This window comes from Neopelma chrysocephalum, unplaced genomic scaffold (genome assembly GCF_003984885.1).
Source record: "Neopelma chrysocephalum unplaced genomic scaffold, ASM398488v2 Primary Assembly neopelma1_23, whole genome shotgun sequence".
Classification (NCBI taxonomy): domain Eukaryota; kingdom Metazoa; phylum Chordata; class Aves; order Passeriformes; family Pipridae; genus Neopelma; species Neopelma chrysocephalum.
Genome location: NW_020897691.1, coordinates 3,302,087 through 3,320,576, shown reverse-complemented (window position 1 = coordinate 3,320,576; position 18,490 = coordinate 3,302,087). Strand labels below are relative to the sequence as shown.

The window sequence follows — 18,490 nt, the reverse complement described above, 5'->3', positions numbered from 1 at the left end:
AGGAGAGGAGAGGAGAGGAGAGGAGAGGAGAGGAGAGGAGAGGAGAGGAGAGGAGAGGAGAGGAGAGGAGAGGAGAGGAGAGGGAGGGAGAGGGAGAGGGAGGGGAAGGGAGGAAGAGGGAGAGGGAGGGGAAAGGGAGGAAGAGGGAGAGGGAGAGGAAAAAGGAAAGAAAACTACCTACAGCCATGACAAATTTCAGGGAAATGACAATAGACAGAAGAGCTGAGATTTTTCAAGCAGTTAATCCATGATCAAAAGTATTATCAAGTTTTTTTTACTTCTCTTAATTTTTTAAAGTGTCACGAGCATATGTGTGTGTCTGTGTGTAAAATGCACACAAACACACATTGAAGTTCATTATTTTGATTCATATATCCAATATAATTATTCATATATATATATATATGTGTGTGTATATATATATATATATGTATATACAACATTAACAACATTCACCCCAGGCAACAAAAGTGAAGTCAGAAAATCCCATGTAACCAGCACATGGTAAAATATATAAAATAGGACATAGCTATATTTGCTCTGCTCTGTTATTCATCATCCCAGTATTCTCATGGAGGATATGAATTATTCATTTTTAAGCACAATAGGAAAACATTAGTACTGTCTAATGGCCAAGTGGGATTTTCTAATGAATGACTTGTGAATCATTCATTGTAATGAGGAATGCTTTTACAAGAACAGGTATTAAGTGTGTGAAGTAGTCATAACTTCTTTTTCAGACTATGACATCCTGCATTTTGGTTCATGATAGAGAAAATGAGAAGCGGGTGACAGCATTTTCTTTTTCTAAAGTGAAAGTGACTGTGTAAATTAGCTCCCAACTAGTAAACCATACTGGCTATGTTCCTAATAACAGCAAAAAAAAGTAGATTGGCGAGCAGTTTCACCAGCTCCCCTGAGGAGGGAGCTGGCAGACGAGCTTGTCAAGTCAATTTCAATCATTTAACAGCAGTCCTGGCTAACTAGGGAGGTCCCAGTAGACTGAAAGTTAGCCAGCCATCTACAAGAAGGGTCAGAAGGAGAATGCAGGGAACTGCAGGCCTGTCAGTCTGACCTCAGTGCAGGGAAGGTCATGGAACAGATAATCTTCAGTGCCATCATGTGGCATGTGCAGAACAACTGGGGGATCAGGCCCAACCATCACGGGTTTATGAAAGGCAGGTCCTACTTGACTAATCTGATCTCCTTCTATGACATGGTGACCTGATAAGTAGATGATGGAAAGGCAGTGCATATTGTCTATCTAGACATTGGAAAAACCTTTGGCACCATTTCCCACGGCATTTTTCTGGAGAAACTGGCTTCTGCTGTGTTAATATCTTTATCAGTGACCTGGAAAAAGGGATTGAGTGCACTCTCCATCATTTTGCAGACAACATTAAGCTGAGCGGGCATATTGATCTGCTGGAGGGTAGGAAGGCTCTGCAGAGGGATCTGGGAAGGTTGGATTGATGGGCTAAGGCCAGTTGTATGAGGTTCAGCGAAGCCAAGTACCGGGTCCTACACTTGGGTCACAACAACCTCCTGCAGCACTACAGTCTTGGGGCAGAGTGATTGGAAAGTTGCCTTTCAGAAGAGGACCTCTGGGTGTTGGTCAACAGCCAGCTCACCATGAGCCAGCAGGGTGTCCAGGTGTCCAAGAAGGCCAATGCCCTGGCATATCAACAATAGTGTGGCCAGCAGGACCAGGGCAGTGAACATCCCCCTGTACTCAGCACTGGTGAGGCCACACCTGGAATCCTGTGTTCAGTTTTGGGACCCTCACTACAAGAATGACCTTGAGATGTTGGAGTGTGTCCAGAGAGGGGCAATGGAGCTGGCAAAGATCTAGAGTACAATTTTCACTTCAATTTTGTCTTCATTATATTACAAGTTAAGCAACTCACTGGGGCATAGAAAAAATTTCTCTTCTGTGTAATCAAGTGGTAACTTTTCCAGTGTAATGAAGTGGTAACTTTTCCAGGTTGTCTTTGCAGACTGAGTTCTCCATGATGGCAAATAACTAGCATGGCATGACTAACTCATGTTAATGAACACTAAATTATGAGATTTCTATAATTTAATTCCTATTCAGCTCAACAATACTTCAGAGGGTGTATTCAGCCAGTGCTGGCTGAGTTTAAGAATTGCCTGGTTTTAGCGGTCTTTTAAAAACAGTATGTCTTGTTTTGAGACAATTTGGAGAGGGCAGAGACTTTGGATGGAAGTCTCCTTCCTCTGATTCAATACCCCTGGTTCTCTCCAATACAGAGAGAGAGAGAGAGAGAGAGCGAGAGAGAGAGAGAGCGAGAGAGAGAGCAAACATGCCTGGATGTAAGTCAAAAAATAACTCTTTATCAAGTAGAATGCTGAACAATACTGATAAGGCTGAGTTGAGCTAATCAGAAAAAATCCCAAGCTCCTGCCCGTTGAACCAAAATGAGATGGCGGTCAGCCTCCCTGCACCCATTAAAACCTGGCAGGAATAGTTTGGAGGGTCAGTGCTGGAGTAAGGCTGCAGTGCTGGCACAGGCAGTTGGAGCTGTGCTGTGACTGGCAGGACCCACAAGACACCTGCCAGATTCAGCAACGAGACCTGGTCGCTGCAACTCCAATGGTGGTTGTAGTCCTGATTCTCTGAGGAGGTGGTAGAGGCTTGGGTGGTAGAAATCCCCTGGAGTGAGGGAAGTAGACTCACAACTTGAAGTCCCACTATGGTCTTTTATTTGGCTCAGTGTAGGTGGGAACACCTTCTTCACTGGATAATTAATACCTGATTGTGGGACATTTCAAGAGTCTTTGACACCTTCTAAGCAGAGGTGGATCCATTATGGCTATCAGCAGAGTTGAATATCTTCAGGCCATGTGAGTGAATTGTCCTGGTGTCTCCCCAAGGGGATTTATAACAGATGAGTCATTTGTGTAAGGACAAAGAAACAATACCCAGCCAGCAGCCTGAGGTGGCATTCTTCTCCTAGGAGAGTACAACCCTTATCTTAAGTCTCTCTCCATTGTCTAAATTAGTGAGCATATTTGGAGAAAAGAGAAAAGAAAAGGTTGATACCAGAGTCTTTGCACTATAGATATAAAAGCCGTATCCTTTAACATTAGTGAAAGCATTAGGTCCAAGTCTCCATTTCTTCTGATCTTGCTCCTTTCAGTCTGCAGTTAACCTTCTCCAACAGATTCTCTCTAAGCACCTGTCTTGAGACTCTCACCTTTCCTTGTGAGGTAGCAAGAAAACATGCAGGAAGATCAGGCATCACAAGCGGAAAGTTGTAGAGTTGCTGTGTGTTTGGCTGTTTATGAGGACAGTTGAAAGCACAGTGGGAGACAAAGGGGCAGAAAGCTAATGCTCACAAAAGCTCTAGGTGGCTTGCTGTATGTTTACTACAAAAAAAATCTATATTTGTTCTTTCTGAATAAAATCTCTGACACTGTTGCTGAAAAGCCAAGGATTTGACTGGTTCAGGTGATTATTAGGGTTCCACAAAATTATAACATAGGAGACATAAAAGAATAACAAAAGTTACGTAGATATTTCTAAGCCAGAAACTGCTTGTCTTTTCTTGAAAATTCTAAGCCCAGTCAATGAGTTGGGAAAACTTTGTGATACACGACTGAATAAGCAAAGCCTGATCTTAAAAAAAAAATTATCTAAAATTATTCTGAAATTATTTTACTTGCCTTTATGCTGTCTCAGTTTGGGGGTTTTTTTTCCCCCAAATGGGACATGTTCTAAATTGAAAGAAAGTTCTTAAAATCTCTTGTAAATATTTATATTTGATAAAAGCTATATATCACCATATATCCTCAGGCATCCATTAAGTTCAAAAGTCATTGAACCATTTGTTTCATTCAAGTCACAAAATTAGATCTGTCACATAATGCCCTGTAGTAATTATACATCTGATTACAAGACTTGATTCTTTCTAATTTTGCTTGCTGCAATTGCTATTCCATTGTCACAGTTCAAAGTATTTCTCAGTGGATTTTCAAGACATAAATTTAGTTCCATCATATGCTTACTGGAAAGTTATCAGTCAGAATGTATCCAGAATGTTTTAATTGTCATTATACTGTCTGTATCTGCTTAAGTACTTTCAGAGGTATGTTTGTGACAATGAGATGGGTCCATAGGGGACTATGCTTATCACTTAATTTCCTTTGATCACTTGAGAAAAAAGGAACATGTTACTTATTTAGTCATGTAAACATGTAAATGTGTCCTGTGTGCTTAAGTTCTTTGTGAAGTCGAAGTCCAAGACAGATAAATGTAAGAAGACTAATACAAAATAACTACTGAATCATAACATGGAGTATTGCAACCTACAATTTAGCATCTTCTCGAAGACACTTGCAATCTACCTTTCTGCACAGGTTCCTTGCCCATTTTCAAAAAAGGAAGATATCTGTGTCCATCCAGAACTTCCCCCTATTAATCTGAAACAATCCTAGTGCACTGTATGTTACACAGTTAATGCTACTGTCTGGATGGGTCATCTTTGCCATCTATGTGGGTAAAAAAGCATTGTAGCAGTTATATGTCAGTCTGTAAAATTGCATTTAAATAAGTGTTTTCTATTTTGAAAAGTAGTGTAAAATATGATACAATAAAATAGAAAGGAAAAATTTACACATTACTAAAAAAATCTTGTTTTAAAATGGCCTCAGACTGATTTTATGGTTAGGTCAATTTTAATGTGTGCTTTGTGTTTTGGGCAATGGTTCTCCACTCTATATAATACAAAAAAGTTTTTCTGTGACCAAGAATTGTTTGGATGTACAAGTACAGAGTTTTAATTGGATTCAGAAATAAATGTGAGTTGTAGAACTTCCTTAGAATACCTCACGAAACCTCAGCTCCTGGATGGCCTTTACTGTCACTGATATGCTAAATAAGGATGAAATTTTAATTGTTTAATGACGTTTTCTAATTAGCATGTTATACTGTTTACTTTTCCTTTAAACAAGGAACATTATTTGACTAAACTTGTAGTTCTAATAATGATTATACTCATTACATAAAACAATGATCACATCCCTTTCTTTGAAATCTCCGATTACAATAAAATTAGTATCGGCCCCCGGTGGTTTAAAGTCATTTACTGAGGCATGGAATGTCCCCAAGGTTTGGTGGAAATTTGTGATAAAGTGAGAAGTTCTAGTACAGGTATTAAAAAGATCATTTTTGCAATACAAGAAGACACGTTTTCTGTTCCATTCTTGATGAAAGCCTTATTTTTTGTTCTGGTTTACCGATGATGACTAGTTCATCTGAATTTTCAAATACAACAACAACAAAAGAAAAACAAATGAAAAGCAGTTTTAAAAATACCATTACAGGAAAAATATTCTCTTCATGTAGCAGCTTCAAAATACTGACCAGTAATTGCTCTAGCTGTTTGAACACAATCGTCATGCTGGTCTTCTGTCCAACAGAAGTGAATAATTCTACCTAGCATCCTTAAGTATATTAGTAAAATATGTGAATAGAAATATCATGGCTTTTTCCTTTTCTTTCTGCTTTTCTGATTAGAAAAATTGCAAACAAATAAACAAACACACAAACTATAATAGAATAAAAAGGAAACAACAACAAAGAGCTGACAGATAGAAATGCAATGCTGAAAGCCTTTGAATTTAGCTTCCCTTAACAGCCTATCTTGAGGTTCTTTGTAAAAAATGTAGGAGACCTGTAAAGAGAGGAAAACAGCTCTCAAAACTAATTCCACAAGAATCAGAGTAAAGGCAGGCATGGAAGATTGAATCAAAGTATTTGAAATGTGGAATTTTTCTCAACTATAAGAAGTCTTGTTTCAAAACAACCAGCTGTTTTATGAATATGAGCAGTGTGTGTATAAGCAAATCACCATAGAAAGCTATATAGATTTTAATGATTCAGATTTTTCATATAACAGAAACTATCTTAGCAATATGAAGAAGCTAAAACTGGAAATTTCTCTCTCTAGCATTTAAAGGAATGTATGAATCCCTGTGAAAAATGTTTTAAAATACCACCTTCTTGAGTGTCTTTCTCAATATTAAGGAGGGCTAAAATAATGTGTTTTCTGTATTAACTGGTTCTGGTAAATGCAAAAAGGAGGTTAGAAAAAGGTTCTAAACCATGATAGTGATGCGTTTTGTAGAAACATTTCAGAGGAGGTGAGAAGAGAGGAAAACCTGTCTGGTTTTAAGATAGATTTTGATCAATACTGAGAAAAAAAATAAATGAAGTAGTTGCTTAAAATAACAGAGGAATGACCTTTGCGGTCCAAAAGACCCCTTGTACTTGGTTTATTGGCAAGAACTGCAGCATATATATACATTTTAAAATGTATTTTTTGCTTCTTATGGGACCTTACCACAAGATTAGAGAAGCAGGAACACTCTAACACAGCCTCTATGTTGTGGGAAAGAGAAGGAGAAGAGGTGAGACCTCAGAAATAATTTTCTGTAGTCAGCTTAAGTGCTCTCAAAGCTGAGGTCTGAGACTATAGAAAGGAAAGAATGAAAGATTTCAAATTACATCAAAGAGTATGTATATTTTTGTGTCATTAGTAATTAATGTATCTGTAGAGGATATATATATATATATAATAGCCAGTCTTCGCGAACGAAGATTTTGGGAAAGGTCTTTCACCTTTCCAGCCTGCACAATGGATTTTTTTTTAGGTGAGACACAGCATGCGCTGAACTGAGCCCACCCTTTAATCCTAAGGTTCATCTGCCGGGGCCAAGCAAGCTTGGACAATGGCAGTGAGGTCCTCAGGACGTAGGTTTGTTTAGAGTGACCTTCTCATAGATGGATGACCTCACAGGGCTAACGAGCTCCATCTGCCCGGGAGACTGGGATTTGAACCTGGGTTGCAGCAGTGAGAGTCCTGCATGCTAACCACTAGGCCACCAGGGGTCCCCAATCTGTAGAGGATAGATGCAGGATAATACACAAACAGTGAGTATTTAACTCTGCTTCAGGACATCGCAATATTTCCCAGTGGAAGTTAATGTGCCTTTCCAGTTGATTTGCTCTGCTGGACTGACACAAGGAGAAGTGAGGATCTGGTCTTGGTTCTCTGATTTCCAAAGTAAAATGTCAGGATCTTTAACAGAGTGAAAATTAGAATTAATTAGAAAACCAATGAGACAGTGTAAGGTTATAAGGTATTAAACATTTACATGCAAGAATCTGATAAAAATTTCAGAAAAGACTAAGGAGATCTTGTCTTGAATTATTTTGGTCCAATAGGTTTTAAAAATGTATGTTAAGCACCACTTCCTTATGCATTCCTGCCTGGCCATAGGACACAAGATTTCCAGCTGTTTGGATCCTAGGGATCAGAAACACCATCCTGTCCCACCTGCTATGCCAAATGTGCTGCCAAGGACTTAGGTAACTACACCTGCTCATCACGCAGCCTATCCTAGAGTCCTGTTTGGGATATGGACAAAGGTTTTGTTTTGGAAAAGAGGGCTCAGGTGGGAACCTCTGCAGACCTATTGTTTTGCCAAAACATGGGGGCAAACAGCCCTCCTCCATACCAGAGAATTGGAACACTGTGCCTCACATCTGCTTTATGCCCTGACCCCTCTCATGTCAAGGATTTTGTGACTAAATGTCCGTGAGGGTTGCTCAAACTCCAAACATTTTGTAACAAATCATGAAGTATGGGCAGATGAATCAAAATTTATTTAGTTCTTACAATCTTTAGACTATTTCCCTCAAAGTTACTGCACTGGATATTTTCAGTAATAAAAATTAATTTTTGATACCTCAAAATTTCCATATAAAGCAGAGATATATTGTGGCATAAATTATTAAAATTTAGCAGTGAAAGAATATTTTGATTTTGTTTTTCATATCTCTTACATCAAATATAACATCTCTTGAAGGCTTTTCCATTCCACAAGCCAAATATTTTAAACCTGGTGTATGCTATCGACATTAACCATGTTCCTTGAAACTAATAAAGGAAAGAGTGCCTGTGAATCATAATTCTGATCTGCAATTGTTTAATTTAATAAATGGAAATCAATTATTTTAGAAATATCAGATGTCATATTACATTTGTTTCATTATATTAATTTCCATTAAACTTCGTTGACTTCAGATCATTTTAATGATTCTTCCCCTCTGGGCAAACTGTCATTTCAATCACTTGGAGACAGACTTTTTTCAATTAATTTTAAGACAGTTTAAAAAATATGCTTTCAAAAGAAATGGTATGAAAGAGGGTGAGAGATGAAAAAGTATTCGGATTAAAGCCTTGACTTTGACTAACAGGTATCATATCTACTACAGAATTCAAATCAGTTCAGCTTGTAGCCTGTATACTATTGCTACCAAGGGCTTGTATGCCTCTTCTGATGAAAGAAAAGCCTAAATTATGGCAAACCCCTCACTTCTTGCATGTATTTATTTTGCTGTATTACAGAGACACTGCTCACAGAGGAATGACAGCCAGACATGCTGTATGAGATACAGTTCCTTGAGAAGTCACACCCATTAATGCTAACATTAATAATTAATATTTTTAAGTGTTGTTAATTAAAGATGCAGTTGATATTCTAAACATTTTTTTAATCCCGCTGAAGCCCTAGGACTTCCTTTCATCCTTCCAGGCTCTGTTCTTCATTGATCACTTGCTTATCTGAGGTCCTGTAAAGATTTGCAAACAGTCAGCAACAGGTCTTCTAGGACATGTAGCCAGTCCTCCATCTCTGTGTGTAACAGAATAACAAAAAGACAGGATTACATTACTTTTAAAGAATGCCATTCTCTGCTATTCTTATTTCCCACAAAACAATATATATCAAAAGGACTTTTTCCCGCCATTTACAGGTGAACAAAATTTTAGCCTTCTGCTTTCCTATGTAAAAGCCTGCTTCCATTTTACACGTGAATACCTTTATCCCAACTATGGGTAGTCCACAGTGGAAGTTTTAGATCATGAGAACCATGCAGCATTGCCCACTCTGATCTCCAAAATCTGCCTCTGAGACTCCTGAGTTACTCATACCTCCTGTCCTTCCAGCTTTCTGGCTGAACCACTACACTTCTCTTGAAATCAAAAGAAATATTTCTATTCTAACTGAATAACTAGCTTGCAGTCTGTCATTTTTAGCTCCTGTGCTTTTTCACCCTTCATCTCTCTGTGTAACTGTGTAACTCTAGTCTGCAGTTAGAATGCATCTGTTTGTTCCCATAGGACCCATTGAATACGGCTTTCTTCATTTCTCTCAAGGACATCCCACGGGATGATCCATGATCTACTGTTTGATCTCCAGAGTCTTCTCTGGGGAAAAAAAAAAAGAAGAGACCTTGAGAATTGTGACATAATCTTGAATTACACTGCCTGTCTTTATCCCAGCTATGCTACTTTGGTCTGATCAGGAGCACCTTCCAGATCCGTTCAGACTTTGACAGCAGAAATGAATCAGAAGTTTTGCCAAGCATGTTTCCCAAGCAGAGCTTTCAGATAAAGCAACAAAACCTTCACAGAGTGGATGAGAAGGAAGTTATCACTCATCTATCTTTTCAAAAAGCTGAGTATTCCCAGCAGAGTACTACTTTTAACTGCCTTTTTCCTGTTCACTCTCCTGTCAAAAGAAGAACCATTCTAAACCTCCACAGTGGTCTGGGAAAAGGAAGCTTCTGGTTGCCTGCAGGAAAGGGACAAATTTGGGAATTCTCCAAAGGATGGAGATCACATCCATCCTGTAGTGTAAGCATGTTTGCTGCCGGGGTGAGTAATCTCTGTATCAAAGTATACATGATTCATATGCTTTAATTTCCCCATCCTATAAATACCTTGTTATTATATACTTTCAAAAGGAAAATTGGTGGAGTTGTGTACATCAATGGTTTATCATTTTACAATGCTACTGTGCTGCTGTCTCATATTAGACCTGTTGTCACCGAAGAAAGAAAGAAGGTTTTATTTTTATTGATTTAATTTCTAAGTAGAAGGACAAGGAACATGCCTGTTTACATGAAAAGAACATGGTAGGCAGATGTTTAAGCCTTTCCAGACAAGAAAGCTTCCCCTATTTTTACCAGCAAAATATTTATGCAGACAGAATGGACACAGAAATCAAAATGTCCCTTTAGTACTTCAACATCCCTTCATTCACTTCTTCCCTGCAGCCACAAGAGGCATTGAAACAGAATATGTTGTTTTCTGTTATTTCATATATTCTTGCTAAAAGTAATGGCAATTAAATTAAGTACTGGTATAAAAGGAATAAGTCAGGAAAAATGTTGCTTAATGTTTATGAGGTATTTAACACTGGTTTCAGTAATACAATATTATTATTCCTGTGTAAAACTGACACTAAATAATTTAATGCCCATTATATTGTCTGAAAATTGTGAAAAATCCACATTTAGTAGTTCAGAGTATACACATGTTATATGCTTGATAGGTTTTAATTGGGGCTTAGAAATGGACCTTAGAGTAATAAAATATTATTCTTCTGAATGGGAAATTGTTCCTTTCCCTCTGTCTTTTTAATTCCTTCCTTTTCCTTTTTTTTAAAAATTGATTTTTTATTCTCATGACGCAAATGGTAAGTGACAGAAAATTTTCCCATCTCTGAAAAAAAATTACTTCTAATAAGATTTAAATGGTTTAAGAAGTTCTAGTCTACACCTTTCTCCCATTCAGGCTTATCATTGTATTAGCTTATTAAATCAGAATAAAAGACGTACCAGCTTGAATTAATGTCCCTCTGTGAGATGCTTGAGTTTCTTTTCTTTCCCTTTTCTACCAGGGACAATAATTTCAGTGAATCCATTGCATATCACAATAGCAGGGCATTTTCTGCCTTTAAAGAATGTAATTGCCTTCCTAATGAAGTAGTGTGTATTGCAATATATTCAGTTACAGCAGTTTATCCAAATGAGGAAAAGAAGAAAAAATTACTGATTTTTCTACAGAATTTTTTTATTAAAACTTTACATAAAGAGAAACCTAGGTCATTAACAGCCAAATCCTGTAAAGGTCATCAGTACTAAAATAGTTTCCCGAGTGAAATTCAGACCGTAGTGTTTGATACCTGAGTTCCAATGCTGCCTTGGATGGGATCCACAGCAGTGTGAGGAAAGCATCCCAACTACCAGTCCATGCAGTCTCTTTGGGACTGTTCCTGGTCCAACAGTTTTGTTCAACTTTTACAAAAGACCAGATGGTTTTTTTCTCTGAGCCTAGTCTGTAGCCTGGCTTAGACAGAATCCCAGAATCACAGAATATGCTGAGTTAGAAGGGACCCATAAGGACAGGATCATCCCAAGAATAACAGCATGTGCCTGAGAGTATCATCTTGAACTCTGTCAGGTTTGGTGTTGTGACCACTTCCCTGGGGAGCCTGTTCCAGTGTCCTACCACCCTCTAGGTGAAGAACCTAATATCCAACCTAAACTTCTCCTGACACAACTTCAGGCCATTTCCTCGGGTCCTGTCACTGGTCACCACAGAGAAGAGATCAGTGTCTACTCCTCTGTAGTGGGTTGACCCTGGCTGGATAACAGGTACACACTAAAGTCACTCTCTCCCTCCCCTCTGCAACTGGACAGAGGAGAGAAAAAAAAACAACAAAGGATTCATGAGTTGACATAAGAGCTGGGAGAGATCACTTACTGATCACCATCATGGGCAAAACAGACTCAAAGTGGGGATATTGATTAAATTTGTTACTAACAGGATTAGAGTAAAAGAGTGAGAAGTAACATAATCTTAAAAACACCTTTCCCCTACCCCTCCTTCCTTCTAAGTTCTACCTCCTCTCCCTTAGAGGTGCAGGGAGACATGGAATAGGGGTTATAATCAGTTGTTGTTTTTGCTGCCATGCAGTGAGAGGAGTCCTTCCCTTGCTTCCCATGGGGTCCCTCCCACAGGAGACAGTCCTTCATGAACCTCTCTGAAATGAGTCCATCCCACAGACAACAGTTCTTCATGAAACTGCTGTCCCATCGGTCACTTCTCCATGGGGTGCAGTCCTTCACGAATGAGCTCTGACAGTTTGAGTCCCCCACAGGGGCCACAAGCCCTACCTGGGAAAAACCTGTTCCAGCGTAGGCTCCTCTCTCCACAGGCTGCAGCTCCCCAGCAGGACCCTGCTCCAACATGGGCCTCCCAGGGGGTCACAGCCTCCTTTGGATATCCACCTGCTCTTGTGTGGGCTTCTCCATGGGCTACAGGTGGGTCTCTGCACTCCTGTGCTCCTCCATAGGCTGCAGGGAGACGGTCAGCTCTACCATGGTCTTCATCATGGGCTACAGGGGCCTCAGCTCCAGCATCAGGAGTATCTTCTTTTTCTCTGGGAGGGAATATAGTCACCAAAGATGAGGAAAAGGCTGAGGTACTTAACACCTTCTTTGCCTTAGTTTTCAACAGTAAGACAGGTTGTCCTCAGGACAACTGGCCTCCAGAGCTGGTAGACAGAGACAGGAAGCTGAATAACCCCCCTGTATAGAGGAGGAAACAGTTAGCAACCTGCTGAGCCACTTGGATCCCCACAAATCTACGGGACCAGATGGGATCCATCCTTGGGTGATGAGGAAGCTGGTGGAAGAGCTCGCCAAGCCGCTCTCCATCATTTACCAACAGTCCTGGCTCACTGGGGAGGTCTCAGATGATTGGAAGTTGGTGAGTGTCACTCTGATCCACAAGAAGGACTGCAAGGAGGACCCAGGAAACTACAGGCCTGTCAACCTGACCTGGATGCCTGGCAAGTTTATGGAGCAGATCATCCCAAGTGCAATCACACAACACCTACAGGATGGACAAGGGATCAGACCCAGCCTGCACAGGTTTAGGAGGGGCAGGTTCTGTCTGACCAACCTGATCTCCTTTTATGATCAGGTGATCCACCTGATGGATGAGGGGAAGGCTGTGGATGTGGTCTATCTGACTTCGGCAAAGCCTTTGACACCGTCTCCCACAGCATACTCCTGAAAAATCTGCAGCCCACGGCTTGGACAGGGGCACTCTGTACTGGGTTAGGAACTGGCTGAAGGGCTGGGACCAGAGAGTGGTGGTGAAAGGTGCTGCATCCAGTTGGTGTCTGGTCACTAGTGGTGTCCCTCAGGGATCAGTGCAGGGCCCAGTCCTGTTAAATATCTTTATTGACGATCTGGATGAGGGGATTGAGTGTACCGTTCACTCAATTGGCAAATGAGACCAAGTTGGGGGGGAGTGTTGATCTCCTGGAAGGCAGAAGGACTCTTCAGAGGGACCTGGACAAGCTAGAGACATGGTCTGATTCCAATGGGTTGAGGTTCAACAAGGCCGAGTGCCGAGTCCTCCACTTTGGCCACAACAACCCCCTGCAGCGCTACAGGCTGGGCACAGAGTGGCTGGAGAGCAGCCAGGCAGAAAGAGACCTGGGAGTTTGGATTGACAGGAAGCTGAACATGAGCCAGCAGTGTGCCCAGGTGGCCAAGAAGGCCAATGGCATCCTGGCCTGGATCAGGAACAGCGTGGCCAACAGGACCAGGGAAGTGATTCTTGCCCCGTACTCAGCATTGGTGAGGCCACACCTGGAGTACTGTGTCCAGTTCTGGGCCCCTCAGTTCAGGAAGGATATTGAGGTGCTGGAGCAGGTCCAGAGAAGAGCAACAAGGCTGGTGAAGGGACTCAAGGACAAGTCCTATGAGGAGAGGCTGAGGGAGCTGGGGTTGTTCAGCCTGGAGAAGAGGAGGTTCAGGGGAGACCTCATCACTCTCTACAACTCCCTGAAAGGAGGTTGTAGCCAGGTGGGGGTTGGTCTCTTCTCCCAGGCAACCAGCAGTAGGACAAGAGGGCACAGTCTTAAGCTGTGCCAGGGGAGGTTTAGGTTAGATATTAGGAAGAAATTTTTTACAGAGAGAGTAATCAGACATTGGAATGGGCTGCCCAGGGAGGTGGTGGATTCTCTGTCCCTGGAGGTTTTTAAGATAAGACTGGATGTGGCACTCAGTGCCATGGTCTAGTAATCATGGCAGTGTTGGATGATCAAGGGTTGGACGTGATGATCTCAGAGGTCTTTTCCAACCCAATGGATTCTATTCTATGATTCTGTTAATCCCACCTTCATTCCTCACTTTTTTGTAATGGTTGTGTGACTGCCTCTCTATGCTGGTTCTCCTCACAGGCCCAGGACTTTGTTTCTGTTCTTTCTTTGGATGAGTAGTCAACTGCTCCCAACAATTTTACTTTCAAATTCAGGGTGTATTGTCAATGTATGCTCATTCAAGTGACTTCAAAATTCTCTTTATATAAACATTGTGCATATAAAATTCAGCTATGGGACCACAAGAAACAAACACAATAGATTAATGAGAAGGATTTGAATAAATTTATCTTTAAATGAATATTCATAGTTACTTATTTTTCAATATTTGACTGGTAACTCTAGAAAAAGAAAACAGGATGAGTAGGAAATAGACTGAAAAGGAAAGAACTTTAAAAATATTATAGACCCAAAGAAAAAATTTAACAGCATTAAATGTCATGTAGTGTATAATAGACCTTTTACTGGAAAACCAATACTTTGAGGTACTCATTTGGACAGAAAACAAAAATATGGCCAGAATGACAATACTGTTGGACACTTCCAGCATATCTTGGTTTTCTGTGAGTTTGCAGTTGTATGGTTGCATTTCATATGGTTGTACACAGGTAAATATAATCTTGACAACTACATCAGCAAATCCTTAATACAGCTTAAAAAAAAGTTTAAAGGGAGTGTTAGTGTTTGTATGGAGATAACAACAGCTGCACAGTTGCAAAATATAAGTGTGAACTGCAGAAAGGATATTCCTCACAAGGCATTCAGGTACAAGCAAGAGCAGGAGCATTCAGACATATTAAACTGTAGTAAAGGGTTAAGTTTTATTAGACTTTGTTCAGTACAGGGCTGGCAAACACTTGTTAGTTTCAGATGCCTACTAAAATTCTCTGCTCTAAAGAGATTTAAATGTTTTAACTCAAAAATAAGCCTGGAAGTAATATGCTTTATTAGACCAACTAATACAGCTAAAGGCACACAAGACTTTTTCAGGTCTTAAACAGAAGAAACACACTTCAAACTTAATGCACATGAAGCAAAATTGCTCTGACTTTAAATTTATTTATGTTAATTAATTTTTGCGGTGCCTAAATGTACATTTGGCAAGTTGGGAAGTGGCAGGTGAACACTGGCAAGACTGATTAGAAAAGTTGTGTGTGTGCACTTGTCAGGGAGGTAGGGATATTCACAGCAGAGCACTCCATAAGGACCCATGGAAACACCTCCAGTAGCTGAGCCTGGTTTCATGACAAGGCAAGCTAGTGAAATGGGTCCTACTCTGCCTTTCACCACTGCTGTGGCTTGCTTGACACTGCACTGAGGCACTTCAGAGCTAAAACTAGCAGAAAGCTAGATGCTGGGCTTATTTCATTCTCATGTAAAGATTTTGCTGTTGAGATCTAAATTCATAAAGAACTTTTGACTTTAAAAAATATTCATAAATCTCTGTATTTCCTCTGGTGAGACACATAGACAATAGAAGTTTCTTATTCATAGAACTAGTGTAAGAAAAGGAGCCTGCTTCACAAAGAAGCAGTAATTTAAAAACAAAAAAGAAAGACATTCAGAAAAGGGTGCTATGGAAACAAAATCTGCACTTTCTTCCAAAACAGCTACAGTTTATTACAAAAATTCAGTACAATTCTCAACTTGTAAGAGAAGCAGAAATAAAGCTGAAGAGCTCTAGTCATCTCCAGTTTTAAAAATACTTTATAAATCTCATATTTTTCCTCAGTTTATGGGTAGTATACAAGAGATGGATAAAAATTAAGTACTTGAGATTACACATTGGGTTAACATTGAAATGACATGTAATATTTTTTAGACCCCGGTGTATGTGCCACTGGCACATGAGCCAGAGAAATTAATACCTTGAATTAAATGAGGTCCTTTTGTGACAAAGAATTAATCAAACTGTCCGTATAAATACATATATGTGCACACAATCTTGGGTTCTTGTAAACTACCTATATTTAAAGAAAAAAATTACCCTTTACCTTTCTCAAAATTTTCTCTCTTTGAACTGAGTTCTTGACATAAGCATTTTGCATTTTATACTGTAATATCATATATACTGTTTCGCTGACTAGACTAAAACTCTGCTTATTATAAATTAGTCCATTACAATTTGGGTTTGCCCAGAAGCAGAAGCCTTACATCTGATGTATGTTCCCTAGAGTACTTTAAGTTACCATATATTTGGTGGAGAGGGGAGGGGAGAGGAGGGGAGGGGAGGTTTGGAGAGGAGAGGTTCGGAGAGGAGAGTTAATATGTTATTCATAACTCTCTCACGATATTGAAACTAAACCTTAGCCCCTCTGGTATTTTGCTGCCCACTTCATACAAGTTCTGTGATTATGAGCTTTTATTACCCTTTTGTTTCCACATCATGAAAATCATAGCACACTTATTGAAGCTGATTCACACTCATAAAAAGATAAACCTTTTGTGAGGCTACTGACTTTAAGAATCAAGTGGACGGAGTAAATGTCCTCTTATCTACCCAGCTGTTATTCAAACAATTTATCAGATGTGCCTTGCTAATGCTATCGCAGAAGCTGTCATCCTATTCTTTCTCTGCAGTTCTCCAAACCAGGGTGGAAAGCAAAGCCGAGCAGCAGTTAAGTGGAAAGGAGTCTGCCCTGTGGGAGCAGAGCATGACCCTCAGGCAGCAATGGTTGTCCGATGGAGAGATACGAGGGAAGATTCCTGTTCTGCACAGTTCCCCAGCCTTGCATCAGAAAGGGAAATCTATCTCTGCTAGAGGGTCATGGCTCTTTCCTGAATGATAGTGCTAGCACAATTCATGCTCAACAGCAAGTTATCTGACTTCTATGTGCTCTCATTTCGCTCTCTGCAAATAGGCTGGATTACTTTGGCTGTTACCAGTGACACCTCTGACACTGAGTACTCTCATTGAATCTTAAAAAAAAGAGATGCCATCTTTTTAATGACATTGAAAGTTTCTCGAGGCCTTCCAGCAGTCTCCATATTTCTGCCAAGAGGCTGATTTCTCAAGCAGACCCCTCTACTCTGCTTCCCACAAAGGCGGGGATGCCAAATTTTTCTTGTCACTGTCCAAAGTAGTTTTTAACACCTGCCTTTGTTGTTTTCACGTGAAACAGAGCAATTCAGGTCATGAAAGCATTTGATGTTGCTAAGCGTCTGATGGTTTTACACTGATCATTATAATTTCAAACAAAATAGTTTCAGAGTAGTGAAGGCAAGGGAATAATATTTAGGTGAGAGAATAACAGATGCACTACTGCACTAACTGCTACAGCCAAATGACACATAAGCATACCTAGTTTAAGGAAGAGTTTTGGAAACATTTCAGGGATCAAAGTTTCTGTGTTACTAAATAGAATTTGTGCCTTTTTTTTTTTTATTCTGCAGTCTGTTAAAAACACATTAGCAGATTTTTTTCCATTCCAGTGGGCATATGACTTATAAAATATTTGGGTGCCCAAAAACTACAGATCAGATTTCCAGTATTTTTAAGTTGCCCCATGCCGCATTATCTCAAAATATTGTGAAATTTGTAGACAGATGGAAATCTCTTAGTTCTTGACTCACTAGCTTAAGCTTTTGTGAAAATGAATGCCAACCAGGCTCAATTATTTCTGTTAGACATTACCCCTCTTTCACTGGTGAAGTGCAAATGTGCTTTCAAGGAGAATTACCTAAACTGTGAGTACAGATTTGGCCAAATGTACAGAGTAAAAACTTTCATACCTATCACAAGCAAGCCAGCATGTGGAATTTCACTTTTGACTCACAAACATCATTACTGCTTTGTTCTAATACAATTGTTATTATGGTCACCATATGAAAAAAAGCATGAGTCCAGACTGAATAAAGGTCTCTTCTCAATTTGGGATGTGTTCTTTTCATTTTTAATGGAAAAAATAATTGTTTTGCAAACTAAGCATTTCATCATGTCTTTTCTTTGGAAACATAATTGATTTGATAGTTTGAGAATTTTTGAATGTTGTTTCAAAATACTGGGTGCCATTCTGAGAAGTAAGAAACAATAAGAATTTTATCATTGGTGACATAAATGAGATTCTGAGATTATGGAAATTCATAATTAAACAGTCATGTTTGCAGTACTACACTTAGAAAAGCAGAGTATCCTACAATTGATATAAGATAAACATCTGAGAAATCAGTTCTATCTATTTTGAGACACTATCTTTTCCTTTTGGAACATAATGTTCTGGTTATTGATTTTGGTTATCACTATGCACTGTCAATTTATAGCTGAAATAAATTTTCAAGAATTGTTTGACTTTGATCAGTCTCAGGTAACACCTTTGGTGGGATTAGAAAGACAATTTTGTGCATTTTGTCTCTTTTATATTCAGTTACACATCATTGTACAAGGTATTTGAAGATTAACAATTATTATATAAACCTGATAACTTTAGACTTTTATTCT

General features: G+C 39.6%; 1 long non-coding RNA gene across 1 annotated transcript in view; it reads left to right on the top strand.

Moving 5' to 3' along the window:
- Positions 1 to 17,387, top strand: part of LOC113968231 — a 138,225-nt gene extending 120,838 nt beyond the window's left edge. Inside the window, exons 4-5 of the long non-coding RNA XR_003534443.1 lie at positions 16,633 to 16,770; positions 16,816 to 17,387. This is a non-coding gene — a long non-coding RNA (uncharacterized LOC113968231). The remainder of the gene's footprint in view (positions 1 to 16,632; positions 16,771 to 16,815) is intronic.
- Positions 17,388 to 18,490: the final 1,103 nt, after the last annotated feature.